This window comes from Camellia sinensis, chromosome 14, assembly GCF_055761805.1.
Source record: "Camellia sinensis isolate YWXY chromosome 14, ASM5576180v1, whole genome shotgun sequence".
Lineage (NCBI taxonomy): Eukaryota > Viridiplantae > Streptophyta > Magnoliopsida > Ericales > Theaceae > Camellia > Camellia sinensis.
The window spans coordinates 146,365,891-146,380,755 of NC_138974.1; positions in this window are offsets into that span (position 1 = coordinate 146,365,891).

Here is a 14,865-nt window from a genome sequence, read left to right on the forward strand (position 1 = left end):
TGCCTTGCCACCGCGTTGCCCAGCATGCCATGCCACCGCGTTGCCCGGCGTGCCATGCCTTAGCCTTGGCCAACATGTCGAGGCACGGCCTCGGCCCGCATGCCTTGCTACGGCGTCGCCCAACATGCCATGCCACGGCCTCGGCCCGCATGCCATGCCAAGGCCTCGGCCCGCATGCCATGCCACGGCCTCGGCCCGCATGACATGCCACGGCCTCGGCCCGCATGCCATGCCACGGCCTCGGCACGCATGCCTTGCCACGGCGTTGCCCAACATGCCATGCCACGGCATCGGCCCGCATGCCATGCCATGCCACGGCCCGCATGTCTTGCCACGGCGATGCCAAACAAGCCATGCCACGGCCTCGGCCCGCATGCCATGCCACGGCGTCGCCCAACATGCCATGCCACGGCCACGGCCCGCATGCCATGCCACGGCCTCGGCCCGCATGCCATGCCACGGCCTCGGCCCGCATGCCTTGCTACGGCGTTGCCCAACATGCCATGCCACGGCCTCGGCCCGCATGCCTTGCCACCGCGTTGCCCAGCATGCCATGCCAACGCGTTGCCCGGCGTGCCATGCCTTAGCCTTGGCCAACATGTCGAGCCACGGCCTCGGCCCGCATGCCATGCTACGGCGTCGCCCAACATGCCATGCCACGGCCTCGGCCCGCATGCCATGCCACGGCCTCGGCCCGCATGACATGCCACGGCCTCGGCCCGCATGCCTTGCCACGGCGTTGCCCAACATGCCATGCCACGGCCTCGGCCCGCATGCCTTGCCACCGCGTTGCCCAGCATGCCATGCCACCGCGTTGCCCGGCGTGCCATGCCTTAGCCTTGGCCAACATGTCGAGCCACGGCCTCGGCCCGCATGCCATGCCTTGCCACGGCCCGCATGTCTTGCCACGGCGTTGCCAAACATGCCATGCCACGGCCTCGGCCCGCATGCCATGCCCCGGCGTCGCCCAACATGCCATGCCACGGCCACGGCCCGCATGCCATGCCACGGCCTCGGCCCGCATGCCTTGCCACGGCGTTGCCCAACATGCCATGCCACGGCCTCGGCCCGCATGCTTTGCCACCGCGTTGCCCAGCATGCCATGCCACCGCGTTGCCCGGCGTGCCATGCCTTAGCCTTGGCCAACATGTCGAGCCACGGCCTCGGCCCGCATGCCATGCCTTGCCACGGCCCGCATGTCTTGCCACGGCGTTGCCAAACATACCATGACACGGCCTCGGCCCGCATGCCATGCCACGGCCACGGCCCGCATGACATGCCACGGCCTCGGCCCGCATGCCTTGCTACGGCGTCGCCCAACATGCCATGCCACGGCCTCGGCCCGCATGCCATGCCACGGCCTCGGCCCGCATGCCTTGCTACGGCGTTGCCCAACATGCCATGCCACGGCCTAGGCCCGCATGCCTTGCCACCGCGTTGCCCGGCATGCCATGCCACCGCGTTGCCCGGCGTGCCATGCCTTAGCCTTGGCCAACATGTCGAGCCAAGGCCTCGGCCCACATGCCATGCCACGGCCTCGGCCCGCATGCCATGCCACGGCCTCGGCCCGCATGACATGCCACGGCCTCGGCCCGCATGCCTTGCCACGGCGTTGCCCAACATGCCATGCCACGGCCTCGGCCCGCATGCCATGCCATGCCACGGCCCGCATGTCTTGCCACGGCGTTGCCAAACATGCCATGCCACGGCCTCGGCCCGCATGACATGCCACGGCCTCGGACCGCATGCCTTGCTACGGCGTCGCCCAACATGCCATGCCACGGCCTCGGCCCGCATGCCTTGCTACGACGTTGCCCAAGGTGCCATGCCACGGCCTCGGCCCGCATGCCATGCCATGCCACGGCCCGCATGTCTTGCCACGGCGTTGCCAAACATGCCATGCCACGGCCTCGGCCCGCATGCCTTGCGACGGCGTCGCCCAACATGCCATGCCACGGCCTCGGCCCGCATGCCGTGCCACGGCCTCGGCCCGCATGCCTTGCTACGACGTTGCCCAACATGCCATGCCACGGCCCCGGCCCGCATGCCTTGCTACGACGTCGCCCAACATGACATGGCACGGCCTCGGCCCGCATGCCTTGCTACGGCGTCGCCCAACATGCCATGCCACGGCCTCGGCCCGCAGGCCTTGCGACGGCGTCGCCCAACATGCCATGGCACGGCCTCGGCCCGCATGCCATGCCACGGCCTCGGCCCGCATGCCATGCCAAGGCCTCGGCCCGCATGCCTTGCCACGGCGTTGCCCAGCATGCCACGCCACCGCGTTGCCCAGCGGGCCATGCCATGGCCTTGGCCAACATGCCTTGCCACGGCCTCGGCCCGCATGCCATGCCACAGCGTTGCCCCGCATGCCAAGGACGGAATGCCAAGCCACGGCCTCGGCCCGCATGCCATGCCATGCCACGGCCTCGGCTCGCATGCCATGCCACGGGCTCGGCCGGCGTGCCATGCCACGGCCTCTGCCCGGAAGCCATGCCACGGGCTCGGCCCGCATGCCTTGCCAAGTCGTTGCCCAACATGCCATGCCACGGCCTCGGCCCGCATGGCTTGCGACTGCCTTGGCCAGCGTGCCTTGCCACGGCGTGCCATGCCTTATCCTTGGCCAACATGCCATGCCACTGCCTTGGCCAGCATGTCGTGCCACCGCTACGGCCAGCATGCCGTGCCGGTCCGTTGCCCAGCATGCCACGGCCGTGGCGGCATGGCAAGCCACGGCCTCGGCCAGCATGCCTTGCCACGGCCTCGGCCAGCATGCCATGGCACTGTCTTGGTCAGCATGCCATGCCATGGCACCGCCTTGTCCAGCACGCCGTGCCGCGGCGTTGGCCAGCATGCCTTGGCCGGCATGCCATGCCAATGCCTTGGGCCAACATGGCGTGCCACGGGCTGGGCCATGCCGGTCCGTTGCCCGGCATGCCACGGCCGTGGCGGCATGGCAAGCCACGGCCTCGGCCAGCATGCCATGCCACGGCCTCGCCCAGCATGCCATGGCACGGTCTTGGTCAGCATGCCATGCCATGGCACCGCTTTGTGCAGCGTTGGCCAGCATGCCTTGGCCGGCATGCCATGCCAATGCCTTGGGCCAACATGGCGTGCCACGGGCTGGGCGAGCATGGCATGCCACGGGCTGGGCGAGCATGCCACGCCGCGGCCTTGGCTAGCAGAGCAAGGCATGCCACAGCCTCGGCGAGCATGCCATGCCATGGCCAAGGCCAAGGCCAAGGCAGTGGGCAAGGCCAAGTCCCTGTGCAAGGCATGGCCAAGGCCAAGGCCAAGGCCAAGGCCGCGGGCAAAGGCCAAGGCCAAGGCAGTGGGCAAGGCCAAGTCCCTGTGCAAGGCATGGCCAAGGCCAAGGCCAAGGCCGCGGGCAAAGGCCAAGGCCAAGGCCAAGGCAGTGGGCAAGGCCAAGTCCCTGTGCAAGGCATGGCCAAGGCCAAGGCCAAGGCCGCGGGCAAAGGCCAAGGCCAAGGCCATGGCATGCCACCGCCTTGATCGATCTTTTTGAACATGATTCTTTTATAATCTTACCCAAACCGTGCAACACAATTAAAAATGCACTACAATCAATTCTAAATGTCATTCCCTATTTTTTTGCAATTTTTCTTGAGCTTTTCGAATTTTTAAAGCCCTTATTTGGCAAAAAAAATCAAAATAAAATAAAAAAAATGAAAAAAATAATTTAATAATTTCTATAATTACTAGTGAATCATCCTTTAATTATTGGAATTTTTCCATAATTTTTTGACCATTTTTATTAATTTTTATTATTTTTTAAGTATTAAAATCGAAATAAATTAAAATAAAATATTTTCGGTAAAAAAATATTTTTTTTAATTTTTTTTATGGTGTATTAAATTATTTCCTACAACTTTCATGTTGAAAGTTTTGGCAAAAAACCATTACTTTTTAAAAAAACCCCATTATGACTCCTCGAACATGCTTGATGTTTCCTCCTGCCAGATTGAAAAGGGCTTAACAGCCTATTATAAGGGGGGGGCACCTCCCTTGCCCAGGGCCAGGCAGTGTCAGGTACGCCCCATGTTGGGCGCGGCCTGGGCTGCGGCCTTGGGTTATATGCACTGCGGCTCGACCGCGGCCTGGGCTGCGGCCTTGGGCGGCTCGGCCGCGGCCTTGGGCGGCCTGGACCGCGGCCTTGCGCGGCCTGGGCGCGGCCTTGGGCGGCTCGGGCGCGGCCTTGCGCGGCCTGGGCGCGGCCTAGAGCAGCATGGCGTGGCATGCGCGCGGGCGTGGGCGGCCTGGCATGCGCGCGGCGTGGGCAGCACGGCATGGCATGCGCACGGCCTGGGCGGCCTGGCATGCAGCCGGGCTGGCATGCCCGCGGCGTGGGCAGCACGGCATGGCATGCGCACGGCCTGGGCGGCCTGGCATGCAGCCGGCCTGGCATGCCCGCAGCGTGGGCAGCACGGCATGGCATGCGCACGGCCTGGGCGGCCTGGCATGCTGCCGGCCTGGGCAGCACGGCCTGGCATGCGCACGGCCTGGGCGGCCTGGCATGCAGCCGGCCAGGGCAGCCTGGCCTGGCATGCCCGCGGCGTGGGCAGCGTGGCCTGTGCGAATACCGCGCGCGTGGTCTTTTTGACCACGGTGCGCGTGTTGCGCGCATGGTCGCGCACGCCTTTGCACGCCTTCGCACGCAACGCACGTCTAGTGATAACAACCGCAGCCAAGGCCAAGGCCAGCAGCATGGCATGCCACGGCCAAGGCAGGCCAGCCAAAGCCAGCAGCATGCCATGCCAAGGCCAAGGCCAGCAGCATGCCATGCCACGGCCAAGGCAGCCCAGCCAAAGCCAGCAGCATGCCATGCCATGGCCTAGGCCAGCAGCATGCCATGCCACGGCCAAGGCAGCCAAGCCAAACCCAGCAGCATGCCATGCCAAGGCCAAGGCCAGCAGCATGCGATGCCACGGCCAAGGCAGCCCAGCCAAAGCCAGCAGCATGCCATGCCAAGGCCAAGGCCAGCAGCAAGCCATGCCACGGCCAAGGCAGGCCAGCCAAAGCCAGCAGCATGCCATGCCAAGCCAAGGCCAGCAGCATGCCATGCCACGGCCAAGGCAGGCCAGCCAAAGCCAGCAGCATGCCATGCCAAGCCAAGGCCAGCAGCATGCCATGCCACGGCCAAGGCAGCCCAGCCAAAGCCAGCAGCATGCCATGCCAAGGCCAAGGCCAGCAGCATGCCATGCCACGGCCAAGGCAGCCCAGCCAAAGCCAGCAGCATGCCATGCCAAGGCCAAGGCCAGCAGCATGCCATGCCACGGCCAAGGCAGCCCAGCCAAAGCCAGCAGCATGCCATGCCAAGCCAAGGCCAGCAGCATGCCATGCCAAGGCCAAGGCAGCCCAGCCAAAGCCAGCAGCATGCCATGCCAAGGCCAAGGCCAGCAGCATGCCATGCCACGGCCAAGGCAGCCCAGCCAAAGCCAGCAGCATGCCATGCCAAGCCAAGGCCAGCAGCATGCCATGCCAAGGCCAAGGCAGCCCAGCCAAAGCCAGCAGCATGCCATGCCAAGGCCAAGGCCAGCAGCGAGCCATGCCACGGCCAAGGCAGGCCAGCCAAAGCCAGCAGCATGCCATGCCAAGGCCAAGGGCAGCAGCATGCCATGCCACGGCCAAGGCAGGCCAGCCAAAGCCAGCAGCATGCCATGCCACGGCCAAGGCAGGCCAGCCAAAGCCAGCAGCATGCCATGCCAAGCCAAGGCCAGCAGCATGCCATGCCAAGGCCAAGGCAGCCCAGCCAAAGCCAGCAGCATGCCATGCCAAGGCCAAGGCCAGCAGCATGCCATGCCACGGCCAAGGCAGCCCAGCCAAAGCCAGCAGCATGCCATGCCAAGGCCAAGGCCAGCAGCATGCCATGCCACGGCCAAGGCAGGCCAGCCAAAGCCAGCAGCATGCCATGCCAAGCCAAGGCCAGCAGCATGCCATGCCAAGGCCAAGGCAGCCCAGCCAAAGCCAGCAGCATGCCATGCCAAGGCCAAGGCCAGCAGCATGCCATGCCACGTCCAAGGCAGCCCAGCCAAAGCCAGCAGCATGCCATGCCAAGGCCAAGGCCAGCAGCAAGCCATGCCACGGCCAAGGCAGGCCAGCCAAAGCCAGCAGCATGCCATGCCAAGGCCAAGGCCAGCAGCATGCCATGCCACGGCCAAGGCAGGCCAGCCAAAGCCAGCAGCATGCCATGCCAAGCCAAGGCCAGCAGCATGCCATGCCAAGGCCAAGGCAGCCCAGCCAAAGCCAGCAGCATGCCATGCCAAGGCCAAGGCCAGCAGCATGCCATGCCACGGCCAAGGCAGCCCAGCCAAAGCCAGCAGCATGCCATGCCAAGGCCAAGGCCAGCAGCATGCCATGCCACGGCCAAGGCAGGCCAGCCAAAGCCAGCAGCATGCCATGCCAAGCCAAGGCCAGCAGCATGCCATGCCAAGGCCAAGGCAGCCCAGCCAAAGCCAGCAGCATGCCATGCCAAGGCCAAGGCCAGCAGCATGCCATGCCACGGCCAAGGCAGCCCAGCCAAAGCCAGCAGCATGCCATGCCAAGGCCAAGGCCAGCAGCATGCCATGCCACGGCCAAGGCACGCCAGCCAAAGCCAGCAGCATGCCATGCCAAGGCCAAGGCCAGCAGCATGCCATGCCACGGCCAAGGCAGGCCAGCCAAAGCCAGCAGCATGCCATGCCAAGCCAAGGCCAGCAGCATGCCATGCCAAGGCCAAGGCAGCCCAGCCAAAGCCAGCAGCATTCCATGCCAAGCCAAGGCCAGCAGCATGCCATGCCAAGGCCAAGGCAGCCCAGCCAAAGCCAGCAGCATGCCATGCCAGGCCAAGGCCAGCAGCATGCCATGCCAAGGCCAAGGCAGCCCAGCCAAAGCCAGCAGCATGCCATGCCAAGGCCAAGGCCAGCAGCATGCCATGCCACGGCCAAGGCAGCCCAGCCAAAGCCAGCAGCATGCCATGCCAAGCCAAGGCCAGCAGCATGCCATGCCAAGGCCAAGGCAGCCCAGCCAAAGCCAGCAAGCATGCCATGCCAAGGCCAAGCCCAGCAGCATGCCATGCCGCGGCCAAGGCAGCCCAGCCAAAGCCAGCAGCATGCCATGCCAAGGCCAAGGCCAGCAGCAAGCCATGCCACGGCCAAGGCTGGCCAGCCAAAGCCAGCAGCATGCCATGCCAAGGCCAAGGCCAGCAGCATGCCATGCCACGGCCAAGGCAGGCCAGCCAAAGCCTGCAGCATGCCATGCCAAGCCAAGGCCAGCAGCATGCCATGCCAAGGCCAAGGCAGCCCAGCCAAAGCCACCAGCAAGCCATGCCAAGGCCAAGGCCAGCAGCATGCCATGCCACGGCCAAGGCAGCCCAGCCAAAGCCAGCAGCATGCCATGCCAAGCCAAGGCCAGCAGCATGCCATGCCAAGGCCAACGCAGCCCAGCCAAAGCCACCAGCATGCCATGCCAAGGCCAAGGCCAGCAGCATGCCATGCCACGGCCAAGGCAGCCCAGCCAAAGCCAGCAGCATGCCATGCCAAGGCCAAGGCCAGCAGCATGCCATGCCACGGCCAAGGCAGGCCAGCCAAAGCCAGCAGCATGCCATGCCAAGGCCAAGGCCAGCAGCATGCCATGCCACGGCCAAGGCAGCCCAGCCAAAGCCAGCAGCATGCCATGCCAAGCCAAGGCCAGCACTATGCCATGCCAAGGCCAAGGCAGCCCAGCCAAAGCCAGCAGCATGCCATGCCAAGGCCAAGGCCAGCAGCATGCCATGCCACGGCCAAGGCAGCCCAGCCAAAGCCAGCAGCATGCCATGCCAAGGCCAAGGCCAGCAGCATGCCATGCCACGGCCAAGGCAAGCCAGCCAAAGCCAGCAGCATGCCATGCCAAGGCCAAGGCCAGCAGCATGGCATGCCACGGCCAAGGCAGGCCAGCCAAAGCCAGCAGCATGCCATGCCAAGGCCAAGGCCAGCAGCATGCCATGCCACGGCCAAGGCAGCCCAGCCAAAGCCAGCAGCATGCCATGCCATGGCCTAGGCCAGCAGCATGCCATGCCACGGCCAAGGCAGCCAAGCCAAACCCAGCAGCATGCCATGCCAAGGCCAAGGCCAGCAGCATGCGATGCCACGGCCAAGGCAGCCCAGCCAAAGCCAGCAGCATGCCATGCCAAGGCCAAGGCCAGCAGCAAGCCATGCCACGGCCAAGGCAGGCCAGCCAAAGCCAGCAGCATGCCATGCCAAGCCAAGGCCAGCAGCATGCCATGCCACGGCCAAGGCAGGCCAGCCAAAGCCAGCAGCATGCCATGCCAAGCCAAGGCCAGCAGCATGCCATGCCACGGCCAAGGCAGCCCAGCCAAAGCCAGCAGCATGCCATGCCAAGGCCAAGGCCAGCAGCATGCCATGCCACGGCCAAGGCAGCCCAGCCAAAGCCAGCAGCATGCCATGCCAAGGCCAAGGCCAGCAGCATGCCATGCCACGGCCAAGGCAGCCCAGCCAAAGCCAGCAGCATGCCATGCCAAGCCAAGGCCAGCAGCATGCCATGCCAAGGCCAAGGCAGCCCAGCCAAAGCCAGCAGCATGCCATGCCAAGGCCAAGGCCAGCAGCATGCCATGCCACGGCCAAGGCAGCCCAGCCAAAGCCAGCAGCATGCCATGCCAAGCCAAGGCCAGCAGCATGCCATGCCAAGGCCAAGGCAGCCCAGCCAAAGCCAGCAGCATGCCATGCCAAGGCCAAGGCCAGCAGCGAGCCATGCCACGGCCAAGGCAGGCCAGCCAAAGCCAGCAGCATGCCATGCCAAGGCCAAGGGCAGCAGCATGCCATGCCACGGCCAAGGCAGGCCAGCCAAAGCCAGCAGCATGCCATGCCACGGCCAAGGCAGGCCAGCCAAAGCCAGCAGCATGCCATGCCAAGCCAAGGCCAGCAGCATGCCATGCCAAGGCCAAGGCAGCCCAGCCAAAGCCAGCAGCATGCCATGCCAAGGCCAAGGCCAGCAGCATGCCATGCCACGGCCAAGGCAGCCCAGCCAAAGCCAGCAGCATGCCATGCCAAGGCCAAGGCCAGCAGCATGCCATGCCACGGCCAAGGCAGGCCAGCCAAAGCCAGCAGCATGCCATGCCAAGCCAAGGCCAGCAGCATGCCATGCCAAGGCCAAGGCAGCCCAGCCAAAGCCAGCAGCATGCCATGCCAAGGCCAAGGCCAGCAGCATGCCATGCCACGTCCAAGGCAGCCCAGCCAAAGCCAGCAGCATGCCATGCCAAGGCCAAGGCCAGCAGCAAGCCATGCCACGGCCAAGGCAGGCCAGCCAAAGCCAGCAGCATGCCATGCCAAGGCCAAGGCCAGCAGCATGCCATGCCACGGCCAAGGCAGGCCAGCCAAAGCCAGCAGCATGCCATGCCAAGCCAAGGCCAGCAGCATGCCATGCCAAGGCCAAGGCAGCCCAGCCAAAGCCAGCAGCATGCCATGCCAAGGCCAAGGCCAGCAGCATGCCATGCCACGGCCAAGGCAGCCCAGCCAAAGCCAGCAGCATGCCATGCCAAGGCCAAGGCCAGCAGCATGCCATGCCACGGCCAAGGCAGGCCAGCCAAAGCCAGCAGCATGCCATGCCAAGCCAAGGCCAGCAGCATGCCATGCCAAGGCCAAGGCAGCCCAGCCAAAGCCAGCAGCATGCCATGCCAAGGCCAAGGCCAGCAGCATGCCATGCCACGGCCAAGGCAGCCCAGCCAAAGCCAGCAGCATGCCATGCCAAGGCCAAGGCCAGCAGCATGCCATGCCACGGCCAAGGCACGCCAGCCAAAGCCAGCAGCATGCCATGCCAAGGCCAAGGCCAGCAGCATGCCATGCCACGGCCAAGGCAGGCCAGCCAAAGCCAGCAGCATGCCATGCCAAGCCAAGGCCAGCAGCATGCCATGCCAAGGCCAAGGCAGCCCAGCCAAAGCCAGCAGCATTCCATGCCAAGCCAAGGCCAGCAGCATGCCATGCCAAGGCCAAGGCAGCCCAGCCAAAGCCAGCAGCATGCCATGCCAGGCCAAGGCCAGCAGCATGCCATGCCAAGGCCAAGGCAGCCCAGCCAAAGCCAGCAGCATGCCATGCCAAGGCCAAGGCCAGCAGCATGCCATGCCACGGCCAAGGCAGCCCAGCCAAAGCCAGCAGCATGCCATGCCAAGCCAAGGCCAGCAGCATGCCATGCCAAGGCCAAGGCAGCCCAGCCAAAGCCAGCAAGCATGCCATGCCAAGGCCAAGCCCAGCAGCATGCCATGCCACGGCCAAGGCAGCCCAGCCAAAGCCAGCAGCATGCCATGCCAAGGCCAAGGCCAGCAGCAAGCCATGCCACGGCCAAGGCTGGCCAGCCAAAGCCAGCAGCATGCCATGCCAAGGCCAAGGCCAGCAGCATGCCATGCCACGGCCAAGGCAGGCCAGCCAAAGCCTGCAGCATGCCATGCCAAGCCAAGGCCAGCAGCATGCCATGCCAAGGCCAAGGCAGCCCAGCCAAAGCCACCAGCAAGCCATGCCAAGGCCAAGGCCAGCAGCATGCCATGCCACGGCCAAGGCAGCCCAGCCAAAGCCAGCAGCATGCCATGCCAAGCCAAGGCCAGCAGCATGCCATGCCAAGGCCAACGCAGCCCAGCCAAAGCCACCAGCATGCCATGCCAAGGCCAAGGCCAGCAGCATGCCATGCCACGGCCAAGGCAGCCCAGCCAAAGCCAGCAGCATGCCATGCCAAGGCCAAGGCCAGCAGCATGCCATGCCACGGCCAAGGCAGGCCAGCCAAAGCCAGCAGCATGCCATGCCAAGGCCAAGGCCAGCAGCATGCCATGCCACGGCCAAGGCAGCCCAGCCAAAGCCAGCAGCATGCCATGCCAAGCCAAGGCCAGCACTATGCCATGCCAAGGCCAAGGCAGCCCAGCCAAAGCCAGCAGCATGCCATGCCAAGGCCAAGGCCAGCAGCATGCCATGCCACGGCCAAGGCAGCCCAGCCAAAGCCAGCAGCATGCCATGCCAAGGCCAAGGCCAGCAGCATGCCATGCCACGGCCAAGGCAAGCCAGCCAAAGCCAGCAGCATGCCATGCCAAGGCCAAGGCCAGCAGCATGCCATGCCACGGCCAAGGCAGGCCAGCCAAAGCCAGCAGCATGCCATGCCAAGCCAAGGCCAGCAGCATGCCATGCCAAGGCCAAGGCAGCCCAGCCAAAGCCAGCAGCATGCCATGCCAAGGCCAAGGCCAGCAGCATGCCATGCCACGGCCAAGGCAGCCCAGCCAAAGCCAGCAGCATGCCATGCCAAGCCAAGGCCAGCAGCATGCCATGCCAAGGCCAAGGCAGCCCAGCCAAAGCCAGCAAGCATGCCATGCCAAGGCCAAGCCCAGCAGCATGCCATGCCACGGCCAAGGCAGCCCAGCCAAAGCCAGCAGCATGCCATGCCAAGGCCAAGGCCAGCAGCATGCCATGCCACGGCCAAGGCAGGCCAGCCAAAGCCAGCAGCATGCCATGCCAAGGCCAAGGCCAGCAGCATGCCATGCCACGGCCAAGGCAGCCCAGCCAAAGCCAGCAGCATGCCATGCCAAGCCAAGGCCAGCAGCATGCCATGCCAAGGCCAAGGCAGCCCAGCCAAAGCCAGCAGCATGCCATGCCAAGGCCAAGGCCAGCAGCATGCCATGCCACGGCCAAGGCAGCCCAGCCAAAGCCAGCAGCATGCCATGCCAAGGCCAAGGCCAGCAGCATGCCATGCCACGGCCAAGGCAGCCCAGCCAAAGCCAGCAGCATGCCATGCCAAGGCCAAGGCCAGCAGCATGCCATGCCATGCCACGGCCAAGGCAGCCCAGCCAAAGCCACCAGCATGCCATGCCAAGGCCAAGGCCAGCAGCATGGCATGGCCCGGGGAAGGCAGCCCAGCCAAAGCCAGCAGCATGCCATGCCAAGGCCAAGGCCAGCAGCGTGCCATGCCAAGGCCAAGGCCAAGGCCAAGGCAGCCCATCCGAAGCCAGCAACATTCCATGCCAAGGCCAACGCTGCCCAGCCAAGGCCAGCGGCATGCCATGCCAAGGCCAAGCCCAGCCGCATGTCTTGCCACGGCCTTGTCCCGCAGCGTGGCGTGCCTTGGCCTTGGGCTAGAACATCGCATGCCCCGCCCTTGGCAAGCAATCCTGTCCCTCGTGTAATTGCCCTTTGGTTTGGCTTTGACTTGCGTATATGTTGCCCTGCGAAATGCATGTCCCTCGGGTAATAGCCGTTTGGTTGCCTTTGACTTGCGAACACGTTGCTAGTGCTTTCCCCAGTGGAAGCTTGTTGGGAAAAGTATGTCCCTCGGAAGTTGCCTGTTGCATTCGAGCTATCCGATGCTTGCTCGGTTTCTCTAAGAGTTTTTGTACGTTCGTTGGGCTTTTTAATTATTTATTTACTCATAAAAATTATAATAAAATAAATAAAAAATAAAAAAATAATTGAAAAAATTACTATAATTACTAGCGCCTCATCTTATAATTGTTGGAATTTTTCTAGAATTTTTTAAGTATTTTTAGTAATTTTTATTATTTTTTAAGTATTAAAATTGAAATAAATTAAAATAAAATATTCCGGTGGCCAAATATTTTTTTATAATTTTTTTTATGGTGTATTAAATTATTTCATACAACTTTCATGTTGAAAGTTTTGGCAAAAAACCATTACTTTTTAAAAAAACCCCATTATGACTCCTCAAACATGGTTGATGTTTCCTCCTGCCAGATTGAAAAGGGCTTAACAGGCTATTATAAGGGGGGGGCACCTCCCTTAAGGCTGGCCAGCATGGCCAGGCCACAGGCCACGCCTATGCCTAGGCGGGCGCTTGGCACATGCCATCGCTTGGCTTGTGGCATTGGCTTGTGGCATCGAAACTACATAGCCAAGCACGGGATGCGTCGAGTGGCGGCCCGCGGTGGTGGCGGTGGCACGTTGGCCTAGGCCAGCATGCCATGCCACAGCCTTGGCCAGCAACATGGCATGCCAAAGCCTTGGCCAGCAGCATGCCATGCCCTGGCCTTGGCAAGCATGCCATGCCACGGCCTTGGCCAGCAGCATGCCATGCCACGGCCTTGGCCAGCAGCATGCCATGCCCCGGCCTTCGCCAGCATGTCATGCCACGGCCTTGGCCAGCAGCATGCCATGCCACGGCCTTGGCCAGCAACATGGCATGCCAAAGCCTTGGCCAGCAGCACGCCATGCCCCGGCCTTGGCAAGCTTGTCATGCCACGGCCATGGCCAGCAGCGTGCCATGCCCCGGCCTTGGCCAGCAGCGTGCCATGCCACGACCTTGGCCAGCAGCTTGCCATGCCCCGGCCTTGGCCAGCATGCCATGCCACGGCCTTGGCCAGCAGCATGCCATGCCACGGCCTTGGCCAGCAACATGGCATGCCAAAGCCTTGGCCAGCAGCATGCCCTGCCCAGGCCTTGGCCGGCAGCATGCCATGCCGCGGCCTTGGCCGGCAGCATGGCAAGCCCAAGCCTTGGTCAGCAGCAGCATGCCATGCCAACGCCTTGGCCAGCAGCATGCCTTGCCATGGCCTCGTCCAGCAGCATGGCATGCCACGCCACGGCCTCGGCCATCAGCATGCCTTGCCACGGCCTCGGCCATCAGCATGCCTTGCCACGGCCTCGGCCATCAGCATGCCTTGCCACGGCCTCGGCCAGCAGCATGGCATGCCCCGGCCTTGGCCAGCAGCATGTCATGCCACGGCCTTGGCAAGCATGCCATGTCCCTCGGGTAATTGTACAAGTTGCCTTGCGAAATGCATGTCCCTCGGTTAAATTGCCATTTGGTTGGCTTTGGCGTGCGAACGAGTTGCCTGTGCTTTCCTTGTGGAAGCTTGTTGCGAGAAGTATGTCCCTCGAAAGTTGCCTGTTGCGTTTGTTATTCGCATTCGCGCTAACCGGTGCTTGCTCGGCCTCTCTAAATGTTTTCGCGCGTTCGTCGGGCTTCTTAGTCCTTCGGGGGGTGATTCGTTTTGGGGGGCTGGTGCATAGTGTACGTCGTGGCGCGTGAGTTGTGTTTGGTTTGTGCGAGTTGGAGGGATCCCTGCCTGTGCAGCGAACTCCACTGGTGCATTCCTCCATGTCCCTCGGGTGATGCCTTTAGGTTGTCTTCGACTCGCCTTCGGGTTGCCTGCGCTTCCCTAGTGGAAGGTGCCTTGCGAAAAGCCTGTCCCTCGGGTAATTGCCATTTGGTTGGCTTTGACGTTCGAACGAGTTGCCTGTGCTTTCCTAGTGGAAGCTTGTTGCGAAAAGTATGTCCCTCGGAAGTTTCCTGTTGCGCTTGTTATTTGCGTTCGCGCTAACCGGTGCTTGCTCGGCCTCTCTAAATGTTTTCGCACGTTCGTCGGGCTTCTTGGTCCTTCGGGGGGTGATTCGTTTTGGGGGGCTGGTGCATAGTGTACGTCGTGGCGCGTGAGTTGTGTTCGGTTTGTGCGAGCTGGACGCATCCCTGCCTGTGCAGCGAACTCCACTGGTGCATTCCTCCATGTCCCTCGGGTGATCGCCTTTAGGTTGTCTTGGACTCGCCTTCGGGTTGTCTGTGCTTCCCTAGTGGAAGGTGCCTTGCGAAAAGCATGTCCCTCGGGTAATTGCCATTTGGTTGGCTTTGACGTTCGAACGAGTTGCCTGTGCTTTCCTAGTGGAAGCTTGTTGCGAAAAGTATGTCCCTCGAAAGTTGCCTGTTGCGCTTGTTAGTTGCGTTCGCGCTAACCGGTGCTTGCTCGGCCTCTCTAAATGTTTTCGCGCGTTCGTTGGGCTTCTTAGTCCTTCGGGGGGTGATTCGTTTTGGGGGGCTGGTGCACAGTGTACGTCGTGGCGCGTGAGTTGTGTTCGGTTTGTGCGAGTTGGAGGGATCCCTGCCTGTGCAGCG